The sequence below is a fragment of the Schistocerca piceifrons genome, chromosome 9 (genome assembly GCF_021461385.2).
Source record: "Schistocerca piceifrons isolate TAMUIC-IGC-003096 chromosome 9, iqSchPice1.1, whole genome shotgun sequence".
Taxonomy (NCBI): Eukaryota; Metazoa; Arthropoda; class Insecta; order Orthoptera; family Acrididae; genus Schistocerca; species Schistocerca piceifrons.
In genome coordinates, this window is record NC_060146.1 from 127,903,554 (window position 1) to 127,926,994 (window position 23,441).

The window sequence follows — 23,441 nt, forward strand, 5'->3', positions numbered from 1 at the left end:
GCGGTGGAGAGACGAGGTCTTCCGTTGTGAGCTCCCGTGTGTGACGGTCGCTAGATATCAGCTTTGTTGGTACAGACGGACTTACTGTCTTTGCTCTCAGGACAGTTTATAGTTAGAACAGTCACTGTACTGTTGCGAACCAATACGATTCTGGACTTCACCTCCGGGTTGGAAGTCGCCGTTGAGTACACAGCGTTCAGTAATTGAGAGCACTTCCTCTGCCTATACTTAACGTTGGGACGTTATCTGAACTCCGTCCTTGTGGTTGGGAGTTTGCGTTTCTCGTCTGTAGAACACAGAGAGGAGAAGACAGTATTACAGTATATTCGTTAGAGGACCGCCTTCTCCCGTCCTAGAGTTTGAATGAGTTTATTTGTGGCTGGAGTTCTTCCATCGACGCAGACGAGTACGAGAACCATCACATCGACGCACCGGACGCAGTACATACGGTGATATCGCACATTGCTTCTGCTTATCAGGGCTATAAAAGCTAAACAGCCGTGATCACGTTAGTTTATTTCCACTGAGGTTCCACTCCACCGCAGATCATCTTCGAAAGTTGTGTCTTCTAGTGTTTGATACGTGGATGATGTCAGTCATTTCGCGTTATTGATGTTAGTCATAATAAGGGGCATAGTTGGGCAATTGCTTAGTAGATTTACTTAGGAAATGTAAACTTTGTAATATAAAGGTTTTTTTTTAATCTACAATAAATATATAAGCAGGAACAACGTTTATCATTTAGTAGTATTAGTTGCCTTAATAATTCTTTTATGTTTAGGTTGTAATTTATATGTTAAAGTCCATTAAGAGATCCTAATATCTGCTTCAGGGGGTAGTCAGACAGGGCCAAATCTTTATTTTAGCGTTTATTATTTTTCGTTGCGTACTTTTATTTTTACACCCGCCTGGAGTAGCATCTTGGATAGATGTAGGGAAGCCGTGAAAACATCTGCTAAGTCACAACATGGACAAGAGTATGTGTTGAATGATCGTGACAGTTCGGCATTGAGAACTACCGTGGCGAAAATAGGAAGACAAATGCAGAAGTTACTGCGGGACTGAATGCCGCAGTCACGAAACTTTTCAGCAACAGAACAACACGAATGGAGCTCCATAAGCAGGGAATTGCTGCCCCAGCTGGAATTACAAAAGCACGCATGAATGATGCAAATGCTCTTAACAGGAAAACGTGATGGCGAAGCCATAAAACCTGGACTGTGGACCAACGGAAGAAAGTCATTTGGTGGCATCAGCATTCTCTTAGACTGTTTCCAACTTCTGGCCGAGTTTACGTCGCAAGAGTGAAACATGGCGTGGGTTCTGTGAAAGTTTGTTCAGCCGTGTAATGGTATTCCATGCTCTCCGAAGTTGCTCTGCAAGGTCGAATTACTGCTAAAGATTTTGGGACCATTTTGGCTGATCAGGTGGACCAAAATGGTATAATGCGTGTTCCACAATGATGATGCTTTGTTCCAGAATGATACAGTTGACACATTTTGCATGGCGGGTTTTGTAAGTACGAAGATGAACTGTCCCATCTCACCTGGACGACAACCTCACCGGATCTTAATGTTATTGTTTCTGGTCTGGTTTGGAGTGAATTGTGTGCGATCACTATATACCTCCAGTATTATTTCCTGAACTTTATTTTGTACGAATAATCGTGTAAGGTTCCCTTGAAAACCATACACGACCTGTACTTATGCATTCCTAGACGATGGCAGTTATAAAAGTCGAGGGGCATGAAAGGGAAGCAGCGGTTGGGAAGGAGGTGAGACCGGGTTGTAGCCTCTCCCCGATGCTATTCAATCTGTATACTCAGCAAACAGTAAAGGAAACAACAGAAAAATCCGGAGTAGGTATTAAAATCCATGGAGAAGAGATAAAAACTTTGAATTAAAATCTTCTGGATTATTAGACCGCGTCATGTTTAGAAGAAACAACGCCCACGAAAGCATGCAGACTGACAAAAAACTTTGAAGTTTGCCGATGACATTGTAATTCTGTCAGACACAGCACAGGACTTGGAAGAATAGTTGAACGGAATGGACAGTGTCTTGAAAGGATGATATAAGATGGACATCAACAAAAGTAAAACGAGGATGATGGAATGTAGCCGAGGGAATTAGATTAGGAAGTGAGACACTTAAAAGGAGTTTTGCTATTTGGGGTGAAAAATAACTGATGATGGTCGAAGTAGAGAGGAAATAAAATGTAGACTGGCTATGACAAGGAAAGCATTTCCAAAGAAGAGAAATTTGTTAACATCGAGTATAGATTTAAGTCTCAGGAGGTCATTTCTGAAAGTATTTGTATGGATTGTAGCCATGTATGGAAGTGAAACATGGACGATACATAGTTTGGAAAAGAAGAGAATAGAAGCTTTCGAAATGTGGTGCTACAGAAGAATGCTGAAGATTAGATGGGTAGATCACATAATTAATGAGGAGGTACTGAATAGAATTGGGGAGAAGAGGAGTTTGTGGCACAACTTGACTAGAAGAAGGGACCGGTTGGTAGGAAATGTTCTGAGGCATCAAGGGATCACCAATTTAGCATTGGAGGGCAGCGTGGAGGGTAAAAATCGTAGAGGGAGACCAAGAGATGAATACACTAAGCAGATTCAGAAGGATGTAGGTTACAGTAGGCACTGGGAGATGAAGAAGCTTGCACAGGATAGAGTAGCATGGAGAGCTGCATCAAACCAGTCTCAAGACTGAAGACCACAACAACAGACGAATTAGTTGGGAAGGAAAACATAGGTACAAAGAAGGTAGCTGTGAAGAAACCATGGGTAACAGAAGAAATACTTCAGTTGATTGATGAAAGGAGGAAGTACAAACATGTTCCGGGAAAATCAGGAATACAGAAATACAAGTCGCTGAGGAATGAAATAAATAGGAAGTGCAGGGAAGCTAAGACGAAATGGCTGCAGGAAAAATGTGAAGACATCGAAAAAGATATGATTGTCGGAAGAACAGACTCAGCATACAGGAAAGTCAAAACAACCTTTGGTAACATTAAAAAAAAGCAACGGTGGGAACATTAAGAGTGCAACGGGAATTCCACTGTTAAATGCAGAGGAGAGAGCAGATAGGTGGAAAGAATACATTGAAAGCCTCTATGAGGGTGAAGATTTGTCTGATGTGATAGAAGAAGAAACAGGAGTCGATTTAGAAGAGATAGGGGATCCAGTATTAGAATCGGAATTTAACAGAGCTTTGGAGGACTTACGGTCAAATAAGGCAGAAGGGATAGATAACATTTCATCAGAATTTCTAAAATCATTGGGGGAAGTGGCAACAAAACGACTATTCACATTGGTGTGTAGAATATATGAGTCTGGCGACATACCATCTGACTTTCGGAAAAGCATCATCCACACAATTCCGAAGACGGCAAGAGCTGAAAAGTGCGAGAATTATCGCACAATCAGCTTAACAGCTCATGCATCGAAGCTGTTTACAAGAATAATATACAGAAGAATGGAAAAGAAAATTGAGAATGCGCTAGGTGACGATCAGTTTGGCTTTAGAAAAAGTAAAGGGACGAGAGAGGCAATTCCGACGATACGGCTGGGTAAGAAAAATCAAGACACTTTCATAGGATTTGTCGACTTGGAAAAAGCGTTCGACAATATAAAATGGTGCAAGCTGTTCGAGATTGTGAAAAAAGTAGGGGTAAGCTATAGGGAGAGACGGGTCATATACAATATGTACAACAACCAAGAGGGAATAATAAGAGTGGACGATCTAGATTGAAGTGCTCGTATTAAGAAGGGTATAAGACAAGGCTGTAGCCTTTCGCCCCTACTCTTCAATCTGTACATCGAGGAAGCAATGATGGAAATAAAAGAAAGGTATACTTCAAAAAAGAGACAGCATTGGTCGTATATTTTTTACTATTGCAAAATCGATTTTCTGTCACTGAGTGACCATCTTCAGTGCTATATTGTATAACTTAAATTGGGATGCACTGTTGTCACTAAGCTTACGGCAATCACATAGAGTCTATGTGATTGCCGTAAGCTTAGTGACAACAGTGCATCCCAATTTAAGTTATACAATATAGCACTGAAGATGGTCACTCAGTGACACGAAATCGATTTTGCAATAGTAAAAAATATACGACCAATGCTGTCTCTTTTTTGAAGTATACCTGTTACCTGGTCGTAGTGCACAAGACAACATGGAGTCGCCAATCAATAAAAGAAAGGGTCAGGAGTGGAATTAAAATACAAGGTGAAAGGATATCAATGATACGATTCGCTGATGACATTGCTATCCTGAGTGAAAGTGAAGAAGAATTAAATGATCTGCTAAACAGAATGAACAGTCTAATGAGTACACAGTATGGTTTGAGAGAAAATCGGAGAAAGACGAAGGTAATGAGAAGTAGTAGAAATGAGAACGTCGAGAAACTTAACATCAGGATTGATGGTCACGAAGTCAATGAAGTTAAGGAATTCTGCTAGCTAGGCAGTAAAATAACCAATGAAGGACGGAGCAAGGAGGACATCAAAAGCAGACTCGCTATGGCAAAAAAGGCATTTCTGGCCAAGAGAAGTCTACTAATATCAAATACCGGCCTTAATGTGAGGAAGATATTTCTGAGGATGTACGTCTGGAGTACAGCATTGTATGGTAGTGAAACATGGACTGTGGGAAAACCGGAACAGAAGAGAATCGAAGCATTTGAGATGTGGTGCTATAGACGAATGTTGAAAATTAGGTGGACTGATAAGGTAAGTGGACTGATAAGGTAAGGAGTGAGGAGGTTCTACGCAGAATCGGAGAGGAAAGGAATATGTGGAAAACACTGATAAGGAGAAGGGACAGGATGATAGGACATCTGCTAAGACATGAGGGAATGACTCCCATGGTACTAGAGGGAGCTGTAGAGGGCAAAAACTGTAGAGGAAGACAGAGATTGGAATACGTCAAGCAAATAATTGAGGGCGTAGGTTGCAAGTGCTACTCTGTGATGAAGAGGTTAGCACAGGAAAGGAATTCGTGGCGGGCCGCATCATACTAATCAGTAGACTGATGACCAAAAAAAAAATTATTAGCGAAGACGATGTCCTAACTCATCCCAAAGTCGATCCATTGGGTTCAAGTTCGGACTCTGGGTAGGCCAGTCCGTTTCAGGAATATTACTGCTCACAGATTCTTCTTTATAACGGGCTGCATTGAGGTCCTCACACAATCATTGTCTCGGATATCTTTGTCTACCGTACGCAACACAGAACATTTGTAACGTCTGGTATTCTTTCACTGAGCTCTCTTGATCGACGTGTAATGCTGTTACTGCTGTCCACTGGCTATACAATATTCCTCACGTCTTCTTTTGTACCGGTGACTCCGCCTCTCGTGACATGAAGTGGTCAGCTCCGAATTGCATTTGGGTGTCCAGATACTTTTGATCGTCGCACAGTGTAGTTTGCTGTTAACGTTTGTTGCCTGATTAATGCAGCTCTTCATCTTGTTGTAAGGATCAGTGAATCAGGGGTAGGCGAAAAATTATGGCCGCGCGGGATTATCCGAGCGGTCTCAGGCGCTGCAGTCATAGACTGTGGGGCTGATACCGGCGGAGGTTGGAGTCCTCCCTCGAGCATGGGTGTGTGTGTTTGTCCTTAGGATAATTTAGGTTAAGTAGTGTGTAAGCTTAGGGACTGATGACCTTAGCAGTTAAGTCTCTTAAGATTTCACACACATTTGAACATTTTTTGAAAAATTATGGAATAGCCTCTGATCGGCTTACGGCATGCCTCCGCATGAGGAAGACTGTCCTGTCACTTTAATAAGAAAAGATGGAGGCCATGTAACTCCCAGGGTGATGCGGCTGTTCCTTATTTACGTTCCACCGTGAGTGAAGTACGTATCAGTCGCCCATGCAATATATGCCCGGCGCTATCTGAGTTCAATAACAGGCACCGGGATCAATACCGTGGGTAACTGATCACATGTACCCAGCAAACGATAAGATTGTGAAGTTCCCGTTGTCACAACACAGAAACCACTGCACGATTTTCATCTCTAACCGGTTAAAATAGTATTTCAGACTCAAAGAGCAAATATACTATAGTATAATGCTGCGCCGCATTTACTCCCGTGACTTTTTTTTTTTTATTTCGCAAGAGCCCCTATAACAAGTAGGTTTTGTGTTGCTAGTTTTTACAAGGGACTGGTCCATCCGATATGTCTAAAACTATCCTGGAATTTTTCTATAAGAAAGAATACATCGAATGAAATGAACTGCTCAATTTTAGCTGCTAAGACGTACTGCAAGAATTTACGTAAATAAAATAAAAAACAATTAAAATTACTCATTTTTGCCGCACGAAGAACGGTTTACAACATCTTTTTGTACAGCCCTTCTTGCTTAGGGCGCGAGTCGGTGAATAAGCAGACGCAGACGTGACGAGAGAACGTAATGCGATCTCCAAAGTGCACCATGTGTGATTATTAAGGACTTGAACCAAACCAAAAATGCCTCAGTTGTAAATTTGTGGTAAGGTCCTATGGCACCAAACTGCAGACGTCATCCGTCCCTAGGCTTACACACTACTTAATCTAACTTAAACTACCTTACGCTAAGGACAACATAGACACCTCTGACGAAGAGTGGGGGGTGGGGGGGGGGCGCACGAACAGTGACAAGGCGCCCTAGACCGCACGGCTACCCCACGCGGCCAAGATGCCTCATATCATTAATTTTATGAATAAATTGCAGGACGTATTGACAGCTAAGCGGTTGCAGATACGTTCGTTACATACGTGTGTAGAAAATCAAGGCAGTATATAATATTATATTACAGACGACTTCCATCAATCGGAACTGTCATTTGTTGACATGAAATATCTTACAACAATTTCTGCAGCACTGCACTTACGTGATTTTTTAAATAATATATGTTTTGCTGACAATGAAACAATTCCTCGTTTGTGTGGTGCAGTCACTACAAAAATTGGTTGAAGAAACAAACATTTTCTTTACATCAAGCACATGTGAAGAAGAAACACTGCCTACACTTGTTCGTCACCTCCTAGAGCATTGCTGCTTAGTGTGGAATGCGCGTGAGATAGGATTAACAGGAGACTTTTAAAAACGTTAAAGAACGGCACCTCGTATTGCGTAATCGTGAAATAGGGGATAGAGCGCCACGGATATGTCCCAATTGGGGTGGCCGTTATTAAAATAAAGGCTTTTTCGTTGCGGCAAGAACTTTTCATGAAACTTTGATCACCAACTTTCTTCTCTGTATGCGAATATATTTCGTTGGCTCCCACACATACAGGGAGATATGATCATCACAATAAAATAAGAAATATCCGAGCTCGCACGGAAAGATTTCGGTGTTCGTTTTTCCCCGCGCGCTATTCGAGAGTGGGATGGCAGAGAAATAACATGTGGTTTGATGAACCCTCTGCCAGTCATTTAATTAGAAACTTCAGAGTAATCATGTAGGCGTTAATGTACAGTGAAAAGCCAAAGAAACTGGTGCACCTGCCCTAATATCGTGTAGCGCCCCAGCGAGCATGCAGAAGTGCCGCAGCATGTCACGGCATGGACTCGACTAATGTCTGAAGTAGTGCTGGAAGGAACTGACGCCATGAATCCTGCAGGGCTGTCCATAAATCTGTAAGAGTACGAGCGGGTGGAGATCTCTTCTCAGCAGCACGTTGCAGGGCACCCAAGATATGCTCAATAATGTTCATGTCTGGGGAGTTGGGTTGCCAGCGGCAGCGTTTAAACTCAGAGCCACTCGGTAGCAATTCTAGACGTGTGGAGTGTCGCTTTATCCTGCTGGAATTGCCCAAGTCCGACGGAATGCACAGTGGACATGAATGGATGCAGGTGGTCAGACAGGATGCTTACGTACTTGTCTAGACGTGTCAGGTGTCCCATGTCTCTCAAACTGTACACGCCCCACAATATTACACAGCCTCCAGCAGCTTGAAGAGTCCCCTGCTGACTTGCAGAGTCCATGGATTCAAGATGTTGTCTCCATAGCCGTAAACGTCCATCCGCTCGATACAATTTGACTTTTCCTACCAGGCAACATGTTTCCAGTCATTAATAATTAAATGTCGGTGTTGACGGGCCCAGGACAGGCGTAAAACTTGTACAGTCATCAGGGGCACACGAGTGGATCTTCGGCTCCAAAAGCCCATATCGATAATGTTTCGTTGAATGATTCGCATGCTGACACTTGTTGATGGCCCAGCATTGAAATCTGCAGCAATTTGCGGAAGGGTTGCTCTTCTGTCACTCTGAACGATTCTCTTCAGTCGTCGCTGGTCCCGTTCTTGCAGGATCTTTTTCCGGCCTCAGCTATGTCGGAGATTTGATGTTTTACCGGATTCCTGGTATTCATAGTACACTCGTGAAATCTTGATAACCTGCCATTAGCAGCAGTAACCGATTTAACAACTGCGTCAGACACTGTCTTATATAGGCCTTGCCGATCGCAACGCCGTATTTTGCCTATGTACACCTATACCACTTTCTTTGGCGCTTCAGTGTATATGTAGAACTCACCCAAAAAGAAAACAAGATGATGAAGGACTGATAAACTTGCAGCGCTCCAAGCGGCCTGGCTACGAACCAAGGTGAGACAGGGCTTTCTGTGGCTTTGAAGCTGTCACAGACGAGGCTGTCCAGGCGCGAGATGACAGGCGGTCGCTTCATAGGCGCCCCAGCGTCCGAACGCCTCCACCCTCCCCCCTGTAGCTAATGGCAGGGGCCGGAAACAGGGAGAGCGCAGGGTCAGGGCTCCCCTAGGATGTGGGGGGATGGCAGTATTAAGAGGGGAAGCAGATCTTGTGCGTCAGATCGGATCGATCTGCTCCATCTGCCGCCACTCTGCTCGCGCTAGGCAGCAAGCAAGTCCCTACGTCAGGCTTCCAGCCAGGGGGTCGGCTAGAGCGACAAAGTAGTCTCCAAAATCCTGACCGTAGTAGGTACATGTCTAGGAACATTAGTATCAACATCCTTCAGAAACCTGAATAACCATTTTTTGCACAGCGAAAATTGCTGGAAAGTACCTACAGGGATGTGTTATACTGCCGACTCGAGTACTGTGGCTAGCTGCAAAAGGTGCTTAGTTGGCGCTAATGGCCCGATAGAGGTCGTCCCACAGAATCTCGATTAGGTTAATGCTCGCGGATTTTGGTGGCCAGGAGAGTATGATAAACTCATCCAAGGGCTCTTCGAGCCACGCACGTACTCTGCAAGCTGTGTGAAATGTTGCACTGTCTTCCTGGTAGATGCCATCGTGCCGCGAGAAAATAAACTGCATATAGGAGTGGATATGGTCCCCGAGGACAGTTGCATGCTTGTGTTAATCTATTGTGCCTGGCAGATCGCCCAGGAATGCCAAGAAAACAGTGATCAGAACATAACGATCCCTCCTGGTTGCAGGGTTGCTTTCACACGTTAGCCGTACACGCCAACAGCCTTCAGTCCGAAGGAGCATAAAACCTGATTCATCAGAAAAGGCCGCCAGTCGCCATTCAGTGGATGTCCAGTTATGGTTCTTTTTACTCATCAGTCTTCCGATTGGTTTATGCGGCCAGCCATAAATTCCTCTTTCATCTCAGACTAACACTTGCAACCAACGTCCTCAATTATTTGCTCGAGGTATTCCAATCGCCATTTTCCCCTGCAGCTTTTGCCATCTACAGCTCCATCTAATAACTTGAAAGTTATTCCGTTATGTCTTAATAGATGTCCTATCATCCTGTCCCTTCTTCGTGTAAGTGTTTTCCATATAGTCCTTCTTCGCCGATTCTGAGGAGATCCTCCTCATTCCTTACCTCATCAGTCCACCCAATTTTCAACATTCTTCTGTACCACCACATCTCAAATCCTTCGATTCTCTTCTGTTCCACTTTTCTCACAGTCCACGTTTCGCTGTCATACAATGCTGTGTTCCAAACGTAAAATTTTAGAGATTTCTTCCTCAAACCAAGGCCGATATTTGATATTAGTGACTTCTCTATGCCAGGAATGGCCTTTTTGCCATTGCTAGTCTGCTTATCATGTCCTCCTTGCTCCGCCTGTTGCCGGCCGTTGTGGCTGAGCGGTTCTAGGCGCTTCAGTCTGGAACCGCGAGACCGCTACGGTCGCAGGTTCGAATCGTGCCTTGGGCATGGATGTGTGATGTCCTTAGGTTAAGTCCCACAGTGCTCAGAGCCATTTGAACCATTTGACGGAACAATTAAGGCAAACAAGAAGAAGGGAGAATAAAAAAACGTTGAAATTTTCGCATAACACAGACGCAAAGGATATAGAAGAGCAGTTGAACGGAATGTGTACCGTCTTGGAAAGAGGTTGTGAAGTGAATGTCTACAAAGCTGAAACAAAAGTAATGGAATGTAGTCGAACCAATTCAAGTGATAGTGTGGTAATTACACTGTCTGACAACAAACGTGAACATGGTATGATGTCAGTCTAAATGTACACGCAAACGCCATCGCCGGGTATGCAAATGATTAGAGTTGCATTTCTCTCTGAAGGGTAGATCAGCCACCAGCTCACTAATGTTGCACTGATGGGGCATATAACAGCAGTGAGCAGTGCAGAAATTGAATGATCACTCTGAATAACACGAAGATGTGTACTCATGTGAGGCAGCGTTATCAGCAACTGACAGAGTTTGAAAGCAGCAATCACAGAATTGCCACATTTCTGAGGCATCCGCATGTAACACTGGCTCTTTGATGGCCAGCAGGGGAATGCGAAGACAAGCATTCCTGTTGTCTGGGTTCCGCTAGACCACGTCTCACCAACACGAGGGACGGTGGCTGTAGTGTGCAGTCTCTTCACGCGTGTGCCTGTTGTCCGAGAACAGGTAACGGATTCCGTGCGATATTCTGTGTCATCCCACACCATAGGTCAATGAGTAACATCAGCCAGACTAAAGAATTACTGTCCCTATGCGTAGACCACAACATAAACGATTGCGACTCGAGTGTTGACACGACCAGAAAGCATGGACTCCTAAAGAATAGCGTTGCATTCACTGCGTTCAGCGGGGAATCGCGTTTCTTCACTACCCTAGACGGGCATCATCGGCCTGTATGGGAGGGATCTGGGAAGAGGACCCATTCTTCCAATTTTTTGCAGAGGCGCAGCGGTGGTGTCAATGGTAAGGAGAGCCATGCCGTATGATTTCAGGTCGTAGCTGACATTGACTGTAGGAACACACAGCCTGCGTCTCCATATGTTATCTCTTATGAGACATTTTTCAACAGGACAATGCTCGTCCATACATGGCACCCACCTCGGAACTGTGTTATGTTGACGTACTCTCATGGCAGGCAGGAACCCCGTATCTGTCTCCGATGGAAAACGTGTTGGACCAGCTCGGACGTCAGCTTCGTCCTAGTGCCAGTTTCCAGGATATGTAGGACCAATTATAAATAGTCGTGGGCCAGCTTGCCCAAGCAGAAGACACAACTGCATGACACCCTTCCTAAACGAATCGGTGTATCCATCCAGGCCAGAGGTGGTGCAACGTAATTTTGATAAGAGGGCTCACACTGCCCAGTACATTGTAAATGTGACTCGATTTTGCAATCACTGAAATACACATAGCCTCTCAAGCCATGAACTTCGATTTTGTTTCTCACTCCCTTCCTCGGTGCATTATTTCTTTTTCTGGTAGTGTAAATTAGGGATGACGATAAAAAAGTAGTAGGTGATTTTTGCTATTTGAGCAGTAGACTAGTAGATGACGTCTGAAGTAAAGAAGATATACACTTATGCTCATAAATTAAGGATAATGCTGATACATGTTGAAACAACGCTCTGGTGGGCGGTTTGCGAGTTTAAATCACCTCGGGATACAACCATGCTGTGCATTTGACCTGCGGTCGCCGCACGGTGGCGCTGACAGCAGTCCACTGACGTTATGCGGGATAGAATACTAGGGCGACTGGAGGCTGGTCAAATACAGCAGGTCGTAACACGGGCCCTCCGTGTGCCACAAAGTGTGATCTCAAGATTATGGCAACGATTCCAGCAGACAGGTAACGTGTCCAGGCGCTACAGTACGGGACGTCCACAGTGTACAACACCACAAGAAGACCGGTATCCCACCATCAGTGCCCGCAGACGGCCACGGAGTACTGCAGATAGCCTTGCTCAGGGCCTTACCGCAGCCACTGGAACAGTTGTCTCCAGATGAGATATGAGGGGAACAGAGTGGCCTGCTTGTTCTCCAGGCCTAAACCCCATCGAGCACGTCTGGGATGCTCTCGGTCGACGTATCGCTGCACGTCTTCAAACCCTTACGACACTTCATGTGCTCCGACAGGCACTGATGCAAAAAGGGGAGGCTATACCCCAGCAGCTGCTTGACCATCTCATCCAGAGTATACCAACCCGTTGTGCAGCCTGTGTACGTGTGCATGGTGATCATATCCCATATTGATATCGGGGTTCATGCGCACGAAACAGTGGCGTTTTGAAGCACATATTTTTCGGGACGGTTTTCTCAACTTATCGCCAATACCGTGGAGTTACAGATGTGTATCGTGTGTGTTCCCTATGCGCCCATACTATTAGCGCCAGTTTTGTGTAGTGCCACGTTGTGTGACACCACATTCTGCAATTATCCTTAATTTATGAGCATGAGTGTACATATATACGCGTCACGTCACCATACGGTGCCTGGCGGAGGGTACCCTGTAGCTCTATTAGTCATTTCCTTTCCTGTTACGCTCTCAAATAGAGCAACGGAAAAACGACTACCTATATGCCTCTGAATAGGCCCTAATTCATCGTATCTTCGCACAAGACGAAATGTATGTTGGAGGCAGCAGAATCATTCTGCAGTCAGCTTCAAATGCCGGTTCTCTAAATTTTCGCAGTAGTGTTCCTCAAAACGAAACTCGACTTGCCTCCAGGAATTCCCATTTGAGTTCGCGAAGTATCTCAGTAACACGCGTGTTGTTCGAACCTGCCGGTAACAAATCTAGCAGTCCGCCTCTGAACTATTGTGACATCTTCCTTTCATCCGACCTGGTGCGGATCCCTAACAGTCGAGCAGTATCAAAATAGATCGCACTTGCGTCCTATTGGCGATCTCCTTTACGGGTTTCGCAAATTTCGCCCATTCTCCTTCCCCTCCACAACGCCCAAATGCTCGTTTCATTTCATTTCGCTTTGCAACGTTATGCCCAGGCATATAAACGACGTGAGTGTATCAATCAAATCTCTACTAATGCTGCATCTGAATATTACGAGTTCGTTGTACGTACTCATCCACCCTCTGCCATGCCGGACGTTCCCTGCTCGTCAGTAAACGAAATTTGCTCGATCTTTGATTAGCTGTGGATACTCCATCGAATCTCAACCTGACACTTATACTACCAAAATTCAGCTTGGGCAGCTTGTTGATATCCCATTTCCGAAGTCACTAAACAGTCCTGAACAACTAGTTGTGCTGGTAACTGCTTCTCTTCTGAACACAATAGTCTCCACCTCCTTATATACTGGCGGGCCTGCCTCTCATGATATCTAGTGATCAATGATGCATTTCATAGGAGCGCCCGGAAACTTTTAATGAGATTGTTTATCAGTTCCTCCTACATACATTTCTATACGACTCAAGATGTAGAAAATCCGTGAAATGGCTCTGAGCACTATGAGACTTAACATCTGAGGTCATCAGTCCCTTAGAACTTAGAACTACGTAAACCTAACCAACCTAAGGGCATCACACACATCCATGACCGAGGCAGGATTCGAACCTGCGACCGTAGCAGTCGCGCGGTTCCGGACTGAAGCGCCTAGAACCCCTCGGCCACAGTGACCGATTAGAGAATCCCTGATTTATGAAGAGAGATTCCGACATATCCGCAAGTAGTATCCGCGAAACAAGTGGGAACAAGCGAAAATGATACTAGTCGTGTACATAGCTTTCGCCACACAGCACGTAGTTCCTCGCTGAGTACAGTCGCAGATGTAGACTGGTGTCCATAATTAAAGGTATAAACGAAAATTTTGCAAGGCTGAGTTTATTTTGCCAAAAAACAGAATAAACAGGCAATAGTAAACTAAAAAGAACGTAAAGAATATAGAATGCAAACAACATGCATAACGGACAACAAAAATTTTCTTCGTTTCTTCCAACTTAACGGATTTGGATACAGCTGGTTAATGTGGTCAGTGTGGGTTTTGACCACTTCTTGCAGCAATATAGCCCTGACAACGATAGGACATGCTGTGAATGATGTTATCAATCTGATGTTGAGGCAATAACGCCCATTCTTCCCGCAGAGCTACTCGCAAGTCTTAGAGAGTGGTTGGTGGATGGTGACGTGGTGCAACCCGTCTCCCAACTCCACCCAAGATGTGCTCTGTGGGACTCAAACCGGGAGAGCGAACAGATCTCGCCAGGCGTGCAATATCTTTCGTTTCCAAGAAAACGTCAACCACCAGTGCTCTATGAAGTCGAGCATTATCTTCGATTAATACAAAGTGTGGGTACACAGCACCTCGCAGTATCCGTACATGAGGTCCCAAGATCTCGTCACGATACCTGAAACCAATTAAACCTTTCCGATTCGCCAGTACAGTTTCATGACGATATTTTCGAGTGACCAACATAACGCCTGCCCACGTCCGAGTCTCGTGGTCTAGTGGCTAGCGTTGCTACCTCTGGATCACGGAGTCCCAGGTTCGATTACTGACCTGGCTGGGCATTTTCTCTGCCCAGGGACTGGATGTTTGTGTTGTCCCCATCGTTTCATCATCATCATTCGTTCCAGACTGTAGCGCCTAGAACCCCTCGGCCACCGCGGCCGGCACAGGCGCTGATGACCGCGCAGTTGAGCGCCCCACAGACCAAACATCATCATAATGCCTTCCCACACCATTACCGATCTTGCTCGATATCGTCCTTTTTCCGCAATGTTTAGGTCTCGAAATGGTGTTCCACATTCCCTTCAGATACGGAACAGTCGATACTCTCCAGAACAAATTGGGACTCATCTGTGAAGAGGACATTGGCTTACTGTTCGACCGTCGAGGTGGCACCTCAACGACTCAACTCCAGACGTTTCGTTCTGCGAAGACGTGTCAGACATTCACATACAGCACTTCTCCGACAGTAAAACCTACTCTGCCGAAGCCTTCTGAACACCGTTTGATACAACACGCCAGTGGATGCTGGTAGGTAAGATGCCAGCTGCCGTGCGGTACTAAGGAAGTACCGTCGTGCCCTTACAGCGAAATAACGGCCCTCTCTTTCTGATTTCATACGTGGTCGGCGCCGCTCTGGTCTCCGCAATAAAGTTTCGATCTCTACAAACTGTCACCACATCCGAGAAACTACAGAAATATTAACATGGAAATGTAAATGAGCGTTTGGCGTCATTGGCCGGGAGGCCCCTTGCGGAGCAGGTACGGCCGCCTTAATGCAGGTCTTATTACATTCGACACCACATTGAGCGACCTGCGCGCCGAATGGGGATGAAATGATGATGAAGACAGCACAACATCCAGTCCCTGAGCGGAGAAAATCCCCGACCCAGCCGGGACTCGAACCGGGGCCCGTAGGACGGCAATCCCTCACGCTGACTACTCAGCTATCGGGGCGGACGACGATTCACATTAAACTATCGGACCACATCAATTTGTGACTGTCCTGCTTGAAATCTTCGTGTGGCAATCCATCACAGAGAGCCTAGTAGGCGTCTTCTCTGTGCCGTAATGCTCCGTCTGTGACTGTACACACAGCGACTGGATGTGGGACTACAAGACAAACACTACCCCGTTTGATAGGTGCCCTGATGTCATCGTTGGTGTGGTTCTCCGCTTACCGGAATGCCATCTTCCGTGCAGAACGCGATCGTACGGACATCTATTGACAGTTTGTGTGTTGTGTGGTCTCCAGTTCTGAGACTGGTTTGGTGCAGCTCTCCATGCTACTCTATCCTGTACAAGCTTCTTCATCGCCCAGTACCTACTGCAACCTACATCCTTCTGAATCTGCTTAGTGTATTCATCTCTTGGTCTCCCTCTACGATTTTTGCCTTCCACGCTGCCCTCCAGTACTAAATTGGTGATCCCTTGATGCCTCAGAACATGTCCTACCAAACGATCCCTGCTTCTAGTCGTGCCACAAATTTCTCTTCTCCCCAATTCTGTTCAATACCTCCTCATTAGTTATGTGATCTACCCATCTAATCTTCAGCATTCTTCTGTAGCACCACATTTCGAAAGCTTCTATTCTCTTCTTATCCGAACTCCTTATCGTCCATGTTTCACTTCCATATATAGCTACACTCCATAGAAATACTTTCAGGAACGGCTTCCTGACACTTAAATCTATACTCGATGTTAACAAATTTCTCATCTTCAGAAACGCTTTCCTTGCCATTTTTTATCCTCTACTTCCACCATCATCAGTTATTTTGCTCCCCAAATAGTAAAACTCGTTTACTACTTTAAGTGTCTCATTTCCTAATCTAATTCCCTCAGCATCACCCAATTTAATTCGATTACATTGCATTATCCTCATTTTTCTTTTGTTGATGTTCATCTTATATTCTCCTTTCAAGACACTGTCTATTCCGTTCAACTGCTCTTGCAAGTCCTTTGTTGTCTCTGACAGAATTAGAATGTCATCGGCGAACCTCAAAGTTTTTATTTCTTCTCCCTGGATTTTAATTCCTACTCCAAATTTTTCTTTTGTTCCATTTACTGCTTGCTCAATGCACAGATTGAATAACATCGGGGGTAGGCTACAATCGTGTCTCACTCCCTTCTCAACCATCGCTTCCCTTTCATGCTCCTCGACTCTTATAACTGCCATCTGGTATCTGTACAAATTGTAAATAGCCTTTCGCTCCCCGTATTTGACTCCTGCCACCTTCAGAATTTGAAAGAGAGTATTCCAGTCAACATTGTCAAAAGCTTTCTCTAAGTCTACCAATGCTAGAAACGTAGGTTTGCCTTTCTTAATTTATTTCTAAGATAAATCGTGATTATATCGTCAATTAGACACAGGACGAGGAAATAGAGGTTTGTTTCTTTAATTTTGGACACCAGTGTAAAAACAGAGGACACTGCTGAGATGAGTTGTCAGTGGGGAGGCCATCGTGTGAGTTTGTTGCGCAGCGGGTCGGCTAGGTAGCTGGACATCGCACACAGAGCGCGTGGGTTCTGCGCATGCCCCACCGGAACGATCGCCGCTGCGGAGGTCAGGCCGGATCAATACAGCCACAGGTGGCGGGGGCGTTCCATTCAGGCGCCGCAAATGCCACTGGCGTGGGTTTCCCACTCAGCGAGCGCAATCTGAATGTGAATGAGCGTCAACTCAGGCGAACGGCTGTCTCGGCTCACGACATTTCATTAGCAGCGTTTTCAGCTGCCACTGCATGACAAAAAATGAAGCACCCTGAAGACATGGTCGGATGACCGTGTAACTTCGTACACGTACTCGCAATCAGAGGGTAATTAAATGCCTGATGTTAAATGCTGTGTGACAGGTAGAACGGATACCGGAGAGCACAAGTGTTGTTCATGCGTAGTTCTGTTTCTGGGCGTGAAAAGCGGAAGATATTAAGTGGTCAGTATGAGGAAGACGAGCCGGCCACTGTGGCCGAGCGGTTCTAGACGCTTCCGTCCGGAACCGCTCTGCTGCTGCAGTCGCCGGTTCGAATCCTGCCTCGGGCATGGATGTGTATGATGTCCTTAGGTTGGTTAGGTTTACGTAGTTCTGAGTCTAGGGGACTGATGACCTCAGATGTTAAGTCCCATAGTGCTCAGAGCCATTTCAGTCATTTCTGAAGATCACGAAGACGTCGCGTCTGTGGCAGCGTTGTCGGCACCTCACATAGTGTGGAAGAGATCTCATTGTGGAGCTCCCTTTAGCTGACTGGTCGAATCGTGCGATATCCACTAACACTCCTGTAGTAATAAAAAGACACTCCTGTAGTAATAAAAAAAGGTAAGTTGCAGTATTTGCAATATAAATATAATTTAGGACCCACTAACGTATTTAGGCAGTGGGTTAAATACGTATCATGTAGCTTCTGAATAAAGAATTTTAAAAAAAATTCAGATTTCTGGGGAATTGCGTTGTGGCAGCGGCCCAGTGTTGGACTGCATGGGAACGGGAAAGCTGGCATACTCGTCGTCAGGGTTGCCAGAGACCACGTCTGACAACTACAAAGGAGAATCGTGGTACTTTACACCAGGCACAATTTACCCGCTCCACGTCTGCGCATGCCATCCGAAAGCACGTAATGGACTTCCTCGAGGACTGTGTCTCGCCCACACCACTGGTCTTAGACTATCGACAGCCAGATTAGGGAATTACGATCCCATGTATAGACTGCTGTTGACATCACAGCACAAACGGCTGATCGGACAGCATGGACTATTGACGAATGGCATCACACTGTGTCCCAGCGATGACTCTTAACTTCTGAACTGTTCTAGATCAGCATGGTCGGCGAGTTCAAAGCCTTGATGACCAACTTGTCGGTAAAAATCGGATCTAATACAATACCATGACGTCAGCTTTCCCAAAATTTGCTTGATTTTCTTTCCAATTTATTCTATGCTTGTTTGTCGTCCTCTAACTCTCTTTCTCCCACCACTGCATTCTCTTGTTCACTTACATTTCTCCCATAAACTGTTTGTTTTGCAATTTAACCAGTTTCCTATTCTTTTCATGTCCCTTCTTCTTCCTCCCCTTATCAATGTTATATACCCAACCCCCTCTTTCCCGTCCCTTCTTTTCCCTCTCTTATCCTCCCTTCCCACTCTCTCCACAGCCCTCCCCCCCCCCCCTACCAACCTACCTTCTCCCTTCTCCATCCTCGTATCATAATTTTTCGCTTCCTTAATTTTTTCCATTTCGTTTATATATTTGTTTGAAGACTTGCGCATTCTATTACTATTTTGTTACCATTTTACTTGTCATTTTATTGTTATTTATATCTTACCAACCATTTATACAACTGTCACTCACATTTTATAATTCTCAGCATTTTTCATTTCTCACTTATGTAATAGGAACTGTTTTTATAGTCTCATTACTTAACTTCTCGATTTAATATCACTTCCTGTTGGGTATTTTATTACATTTTAATTTTATCAGCTTATATAAGTCGTTTAATTATCCTCACTACTATCACCACCACTTGGCCCTTTCCATCAACTTCTGCTTTTACCTCACTTAACTCAGCATCCACCACGCCTCAGCACACATTTCACTGGTGGCAGTATTCGTTTATTAGTGAGAACGCCGGCCTATCTACACCGTTTGTTATTGGCGCTTGGTGATTTCTTTTGCTTACCTTATCCTAAATACTCAGCTTAGCGTGTATTTCATGGCTTTCGTTCCTGCGTGGTCTTTTTTTATCGTTTCAGGATTTTTATCTTCAGTTTGACGGTTGGGTTTTCGCTTCAACCGTTTCTCCATAGATTTAATATTAAGGTGAGTACCACCATGGCTTTTAATTCTGACTAGTGCGGCCTCCGCTGCCTTTTTTAGATTGCATCCTTGTAGAGTTATTTTATTCTGCCACTTAATCGTTTAGATAGGTTTGAGCATCAAAACTTTCATGTAATGATTACTTTGTCACGTTTTGCAGTTGCTGTGAGGATGCACTAAGAGCACGGCACGCGTTATTGATCAATAAATATTTCAAGAGTGACTGTGTTTCATTTGGAATATGGAGCAACTATTGCTGCCCAGGCCAGGGCAGAATGAAAGAATTTCTCCCTAATAAAAGTCTTGCTCATCTTGTTGCCACATACACGGATACCACTCCATTTTCCGAACGAACCATGCCTGCACAATGGGCACTCTGCACTTAAGCAGACCATTGTACCAGTGTACTGGAACCAAAAGCTGTGTTTGACCTGTACTTTGGCTGTGATTGTTCAAATAATTGCATTTTGATGGAGTACCTCTTCAAACATAAGGTCGCAAGGTTCATCTACACCGACGCTTCGAAGATTGCAGAGGGATGTGGCTTCGCTTACTGGGATAGCAGATGTCACAGTGGAATTAAATCCGTGCTCCCTAAGAGAAACACGGTTATGACAGTCGAGCTGCGTTATCCTTTCAGATTCTAGATTAGCACTGGAACTGTTAAAACATCTGCACAGCGTACAATACAACGATCAAGTAACATATGACATTATGAATCTGATCTCTGTATGTCCATCTAAATTTCCAATCGGTATTTCACTTGAGCAATCAGTTTCAGTGCTACATTACGCCATGTTCAGCTCCCTGCTGGGTATGTAGGAAGATTCCCATCTTTGGTCCAATCAAACTAGGAGCCTGTGTGAAAAATTTATGGATACCAATCACTGAATGCTGTCCCCATTTTGACTGAACCAGAGATGGAAAATTTCCTACATACCGCTCATGGAACCTGAAGATGGCGTAATGTAGCGCTGAAATTTTTCTCAAATAAAATAACAACTGGAAATTTAGACAGCTGGAAGGTGCTTAGATTCGAAATTCTACCATGAATCTGATGTTAGCAGGCCTCTACGATGAAGCAAGGGAGCCCATGGAATTACCAGCTACAGATCTTTCAGGCTTTATTAAATCAACAGTCAGAGCGAAGTGGAAAATAGAATGGCGAGAGACCTCCAAAAATAAAGGCAAAGATTTTGCCAAAGTAAACCCGGTGCTGGTTCTTAACTTCTGACACAGGAAAAATGGACTTTCCAGAAGACTCTAGAACATCGACAGATTCGATCAGCATGCGAGTGCTATGTAGATGCTTCATCAAGTCAAATGGGAATCCTTGGAGGGCAGATGACGCTCTTTTTAAACAATACTGAGAAAATTTAGAGAAAAAGTTGACTGCAGAACGATTCTACTTCCACCAACTTACACTTCGTGTAAGGACCATGTAAACAAAAACTAGGGCTCTTGTGGAGTCAATAGACAGTCATTTTCTCAGCTTGCAGGTGGACTGAGACAGGGTGTGCCTATTAGTACTACAGGGTACCCTCCGATGTACGCCATATGGTAACCCATATGGCAACTTGTGAAGTACGTATGTAGCTGTGGAACACTATAAGACGTCTCATATTCAACGACAGCTGTTACAGGAAGCACTTGCATAGTATTGGTCTGGTCGTGTCTTCATCGTACGACTATGGGGAAGAAGAAGATGTCATATTTATTGGTTGCGCGATTGCACGAAAGGTACAACGCTACAAGCCACCTCCTAAAACGTCTGATCACAGATGTTGCCATATGCCGACATATGTTGCCGTACTGCTCTACTTGAAAGACTAGAGAATACATCTCATTTTATATGCTACTTTTTCTGAGAAAAGCTCATCTTCTGATATGATTCTGCTGTAATTTTGCGTCTTTGATGATGTGCAACGTATTACCTGCACGGAAAGCCGTATGTGTTGAAGTGCAGCTTCCATGGTAGGGGGATGATTGGTGTGCTGGCTAGCCTGTATGTGGTTTTTAGGCGGTTTCCCACATCCGAGTTCGTGAATGCCAGGCTGGTACGCAAGTCCCGCCTCAGTTACAAGATTCGCAAAGACTTTGAGAACTGTTGCTCACTTCACTTGAACGCAGACAGTTGCGGTACACGTATTCGGCCCTGGGAGCGATAGGTGCACGAATGCGATAACGCAGATCTGGTGTCTGGTACACTTGATTTTTGGTGAACCCACGCAGAAAAAAAATCAAGCGGCGTCTGGGTTTCTAGGGGGCCAAGCAATCGATAGACTATCTCTCCCAATCCATCGATATGGGAACTCGTGACCCAAGAAGCCTTTTATTGTGGAGGTTTATCGAGAATGAAGTATACCAGACACCAGTTCGTGATCTACCGGGTCTGCGTCACCGCATACGTGCAGGTATCGCAAGTGTTACGCCTGCAGTGCCACAAAACAGATGGAGAGATTTTCAAATAACTTCCAAGAATTCAACCAGGTAACACTTTCAGGCGGTCGCTGAAAATGTCACCTGGCTGAATTCCCAGAAATTATTTGAAAGTTGTATACGCCAGGAGAAACTCAGGTCTCACAGATGGAGAGAATTTGAAGGCTGATTAAGTGTCTATTGCGTATATCGAGTTCTATTAGGTGTGTAGGAACATTTTGAGTTACCATATTTGTAGGAATATTCCCTCAATAAATATCTCAACTTCTTTTCAAGTTTTTACGTTTTATATTATTAGATGTTTATCGATCAGACATTTCCATCCTGTAGTTTTATGAATCAGGACACAAAGGAATTAAAGAAAATAGCTGGCAGTGGACACTGATTTATATCAATGGAGCATGTTGGAAATTTGTGCTAGACTGGGATTCGTACCCAGGTCTCCTGTTACTAGGCAGATGTGCTGACCACAATAGCATTCCAACAAAGTAGTCACCGCAACTGCACGTAATACCCTATTGTGCCTGCTGTCAGACACAAATTCTCGACTTGTACCACACATACCACAAAAAATAGAAACCACATATATAACCAAGGCGATGATGGCCAGTGATCCCTTCAGTGCAGATGCATGACGAGCTCGAATTCCTACTGGAATTGGCAATGTTCCGTGAGCAGCGAGGATAACAGACAAGGGGCACTACATCAGCAGTGTGTGGTAGAATTATGGATTTGTGGGAAGCAATCTAGGGTAGTCCGTGCATTAGCAGTTATCACTGTGCCCAGTGGCACAGTGGTCAGTGCATCTACCTCGTAGGTAGGAGACCTTTGTTTGAATCCCAGTCTGACACATATTTTTTACTTACCCCATTGATATAAATCAGTGCCCACTGGCAGCTAATGTCTTTAATTCCTCTGTGTCACAGCTATGAAAGGCAGAGCATTGATGACGATGATGACAGCTTACCGAAAGTCTTTCTTACAATTCATCATTCACGATTGGAAGAGTAAACTGTAGTAGTACCTGGAATAGCGTACTACCTTACACGCATAGTGATAGGTGGCTTGTAGCAGTAGTTGAGAGGGTACTCACACATGGACCAGGCGCTGGCGGACAGCAGGTAGCTCTTCCACCATTGCAGGACGTAGTGGCCGGGCAGCGTGACGCGTCGCTCGTCCACTGCCCACTGCATCCTGGAAGGGACTGTCGCCGGGGTCTGGTCCCCGTCCCGGGAGCTGTACCTGGGGCAAGGCCAGCACGCTTGCGTCGACCCGGGGGCTGCCGGTGGTGGGGGCGGTGGTGGGGGGCGGCTGGGGGCGGGCGCCCGTGCACGGATCTGCCCTAGCGCAGAGGCTAATCCGCCAGAGTACGGGGGCGGGGGCGGTAGGGGAGGGAGCGACGTCACCCGGCAGCTCCACCCTGCCCAGGGACTGTGCCACTTTGCCAGTCGGCCCGGCGAGGGGCGGTCGTGGGCCGCGAGCTGTTGGTCGCGCCCGCCTTGGTCGATACTCGACGGGGGAGAAGGAAGGAGGAAGGGGG

General features: G+C 45.2%; 1 protein-coding gene across 1 annotated transcript in view; it reads right to left on the reverse strand.

Moving 5' to 3' along the window:
* The window catches only part of LOC124716751, a 324,669-nt gene extending 301,561 nt beyond the window's left edge, over nucleotides 1–23,108 (reverse strand). Inside the window, exon 1 of the mRNA XM_047243294.1 lies at nucleotides 22,995–23,108. The gene's annotated coding sequence lies outside the window, so the exon portion shown is untranslated. The remainder of the gene's footprint in view (nucleotides 1–22,994) is intronic.
* Nucleotides 23,109–23,441: the final 333 nt, after the last annotated feature.